Below are 4,907 nucleotides of genomic sequence, written 5' to 3'. Positions count from 1 at the left end.
AGTATATTACGAGCATACATACATCATATGGAAATATATTTAAAATATATTGAACAAAAAGGAGAAAATAAAAAAAAAATTAACAATTAGAGAGAAAAATAAAAACGGAAGAAAATAAAAAAAATAAAAACAAAAGAGAGAGGAAGGCGGGATTATGGAATCATAGAATGAGGGGTGTGAGAAAAGGAAAAAGTAAGAGAGAGAGAAGCAGGATAGTAAAAAATATACATGTAGAATATTTTTTTGAAAAATATATCTCAGTCATTATTTTATAATTTAAATAGATTTAAGCCATCCAAATGTCCTAATAGGACAAAAATATGTTAAAGATTCAAAAGCCGTCCTGCTTCATTAAAATATATTGAAGATTCAAATAAGGTATAAATTTATAAAGTCTATCAGGTATTCAATATATTTAAAAATAATAATTAATTGTTCAAATTCATTTAATTTGTGGACTATAAAATTCATTAATTTAATTTCTACTACACACAGTAAAATTTGGCTCCTAATTTTGGGATCGCAGACTTTTTCATATAATATGAATAAAAATATGTGAACAAAAAGGAAAAAATAAAAAAAATAAAAAAATAAAGAGAAAAATAAAAATGGGGGAAAATAAAAAAATAAAAGAAAAGAGAGAGAAAGATGGGATCATGGGATCATAGAAGGACGGGTGAGAAAAAGAAAAAGTAAGAGAGAGAAGCGGGAAAATAGAAAGTGTACATATATGATATTTTTTGAAAAATATATCTCAGCCGTTATTTTATAATTTGAATATATCTGAGCCGTCTAAATGTCCTAGTAGGACAAATATATGTAGAACAAATTCAAATGGCATCCTGCTTTATTATATAGATAGATGAATATCCTATATTATTATATAAAATGAACAAATTTGGTGGTGTCCTAGAACATTCTCCCCTTATGCTGTCAAGTATTTATTTCATTTTGTTTTTAACCTCAAACTTAAAATCAATGTTCAAATGAAGAAGATTTTTATCACTTAAATAACACATAGCCTCGTTTGGCATGCGTGTGTTTTAGTCTAAAAGTCAAAAAATTATTAAAAAAATCAAAAGTCTATAACTTATACAAAAAAGTTAAAGATTCTTTTTTTCTCTAATTTTTGCACATCTTTTCGTAAAAAAATAAAAAAAAAAAGTTATTCTAAATATACTAATTTTTTTTACCTCATATTTTAGCCAAAAAATCAAAAAGTTACCAAAATATTCTGTTCTCAAACAATGTCATAATATATAATAAGGGCTGGTTTGGCATACCCCAAAAAATCCAAAAAACTAAAAAGTTACTTAAAAAGTTAACACTATTCACCCAAAAAAAATATATAAAAAAATTAATTTTACATAAAATTATTACAAACAACTCTAACGTCCCCATAAACATAGAGCTGACTTTTTTGGAAAAATTGCATAGTGGGGTGCAAAAACAACACGGTGTTGTTAGCCCGTGAGGGCCCATCATGGGTCTCATTTTTATAATCTAAACCGATCAATGTGTAAAACTCGTCGAGTACTATGTGCTTGTATAAAAAAATGGATAGTGTTATAATTAACGGTTGAAAAAAAATTAATCCGATCAGATAGCTATTGATATCCGATCAATATGATTTTTTACAAGCATATAGTGCTCGACGAGTTTTACACATTGACGGTTCCCATTAGCAAAACAGGACCCATGGTGGGCCCCCACGGGCCAAACAACACCGTCCAATTCAATGCCCGAAAAGAAGGAAACTATCTCCTAGCCTATACTGTGCACATGCTGCGGACATCGCACCATACTGCCTATTATATCCCAATCTTCTCCTATACACTAATTTATATAATTTTTTAATATATATTTTTTCGTAAAAAATCAAAAGTTATCCCAAATAACCATATTTTTTTTTTAACTTTTTAGTCCAAAAGTCAAAAAATGTACTTATTTAGGACATCCCAAACAACCTCTAAATATTTTATTTTATTTTTATTTATTTAAATTACAAACGCATTACGTGTGTCATCTGTTAGCATATATATATATATATATATATATAATAAGAATTGTAAAATGGTGACAAATTAGGGGTTATTACATCCCAGTGAATGTCAGGGAAAAAAAAAATACAAATTCATAAAAATATTTATAATTTTAATTATTAATATTTATAAAATTTCTCATGATTTGTAGTTACTTTTTCAAAGTCCGCTGATGCAATATTTCCCCGAGGAATTTCCTCTGTAATTTTAAGGACAGGCTCCTCTTTTTACATTACGGGGCAAATTTCCATTTAAAAAATTACACTATGACTCCAATATTTATATTAATTACACAATCATACCAATTTACATTTTATACTTCTCGGGTTATATGAAAGAACCACACTCATAATCATAATTAATTTTTAAATTTTGCACAAATCATGAGGTGTCCTGAAATCTTCTCTCCTTGCCTATTTTATTTTTTTATTTTCCTATTTAAAACCAAAATATATATATATATATATATATATATATATATATATATATATATTTTAGATGGATAGAAAGAGTGAGACTCAAACTTTAGACCTAAGGTTTAGGGTCGAATGAAGAAGATTCTTATTACTTGAATAACACACAATATATAGTAAATATTTTATTTTATTTTTACTTATTTAAATTACAAATATATCATATATATCATCTGCTAGTATATATTTATAATAATAAGAATTGTAAAATGATGAGAAATTAGGGGTTATTATATCCCAATGGATGTCAGGAAAAAAATATATAACTTCATAAAAATATTTATAATTTTAATTATTAATATTTATAAAATTTCTCATGATTTGTAATTACTTTTTCAAAACCCGCTGATGTAATATTTCCCCGAGGAATTACCTCTGTAATTTAAGGACAGGCTCCTCTTTTTACACTAGGTGGCAAATTTCCTTTTGAAAAATTACACTATGACTCCAATCTTTATATTAATTACACAATCATACCAATTTACATTTTATACTTCCCGTGTTATACAAGAGAACCATACGTATAATTATAATTAATTTTTAAATTTTACACAAATCATGAGGTGTCCTGAAATCTTTGCTGTTTATGCTACCAAGTGTCCATTTTATTTTATTTTTTATTTTTCTATTAAAAAAATAGATAGATGAAAAGAGTAAGACTCAAAGTACAGACTTAGAATTTAAGGTCACATGTTATATGAAAGAACCATACGCATAATTATAATTAATTTTTAAATTTTACACAAATCATGATTAATTAATTTTAGTATATAATTAAGACTAATTTTAAGAATCGACGTTTTACAAATTGACAACTCTCCTTCTAGAGCGACTTTTGTGCAAATTATAAGACTAATGATTTGAGCTCATAGTCACTTAATATTTTTAAGAGACTAGATAATTTCTACTGATGGAGGCATGCAAACAAACTCCCTCAAATTCATTTACAAAAAATTCGGATAGATCTAGATAGATATTGGTTAACACGGACATGTAAGTCATGTTATACTATTGAATAACAAGCCTTCAATTTTTCTATTTTATTTATGAAAATTCATATGCTTGAGAGTCCCAGATGATTAAATCAATCAAGATTTTATCATAATTGCAATTTTAGAGAGACGAGAAATAAATTATCGCATAAATCCAAAATATCATTCTTAAACACAAGATTTGTAAAATAAAATAATATATATATATATATATATGAATGAATTTATTCACATTTAAATAAACCATGTAACAACAAAATAAAGAAAAACAATTGAATGCACTTTTGACTGATTTGGTATGCAATGAAATAATGCACCCGTAGGGGGCAGACATCAAATTCTTGGAGACTCGCACAAGTCGTGCTTCAGTTAAATTGTAGCAAGGGCACGCGTACTCTTCCCCTTCATTTTCAGAACGGTTTGTTTCATTTTTCTCTTCTGTGAAACTGCCAAATTAACTGATAATATAATGCATTTTTTTTATTGGATAATATAATGCATTTAACCAAGCTTAAGTTTCTTAATCTAATTTGGTCAATTTTTTGAAACACAAAAATCTCAAATCACCCTTGTGCATTTACAAAACATAAATATTTTTAAAATAAAGACTCCCGTGAAACATAATTTTTTTTTAATTTTTAAGAACAGAGAATCTTGCACTAGTATCGCCATAAAAGTATATATTTTCTTCTTTGCTTCTGAATTTCACCCAATGGGACTCTTATTCCAACTACTGCTGGATAATCAGGTTCTATGAAAGCTCCTCTCCTTGCGGTCGGTCGGTCGGTCGGTCTCTCTCTCTCTCTCTATATATATATATATATTTATATATCCAACTTTCTAGGAGCTACTTGGTCAATATATATGGAGAGAAATATGATTGGAGATGATTTGCATGGTCCCATTATGTTGCAACCATGAATCTCTGCTTTTTGTTTTTTCAGAATAAAATTCATGCTACTTATACTGCAGATTATTATGAGCAACAATGAAAAGAGAGAGGTAGAAAGAAATCCAGTTTCATTGGATAAACTTGTTCAGTTAGAGCAATTTGGTTGAATCATGAGCTGCACCATACCTTGATACTCTTGCAGTTTAGTGATGAAACCAGGATTTTAGAGAGGACTGTGTTCATCCCTTAGTTTTACCTTTCCATAAAGTCATGCTGCTAGTATCACACAATCGGTTGGAATGATTTACAAACACCTTCAGAGCCGTGCCAAGCGAACCAAGTAACCGGTCAAAGGGCTGAGTTCATTCTGAGACTTTCTGTTTCACCATTAACTCACAGCTCTGCAAGGGCTGTTCATGAGGAGAGGAATCCCACAGATCCCGTTTTGTTTGGCTAAACAGAAACCTATATGAATCAATTTCAATATGAAGCAGAAACAAATCAAGAC

Source organism: Camellia sinensis, chromosome 8 (assembly GCF_055761805.1).
Source record: "Camellia sinensis isolate YWXY chromosome 8, ASM5576180v1, whole genome shotgun sequence".
In the NCBI taxonomy this organism is placed as follows: domain Eukaryota; kingdom Viridiplantae; phylum Streptophyta; class Magnoliopsida; order Ericales; family Theaceae; genus Camellia; species Camellia sinensis.
The sequence above is the reverse complement of the archived record's forward strand: the minus strand, read 5'-3'. Positions refer to the sequence as shown.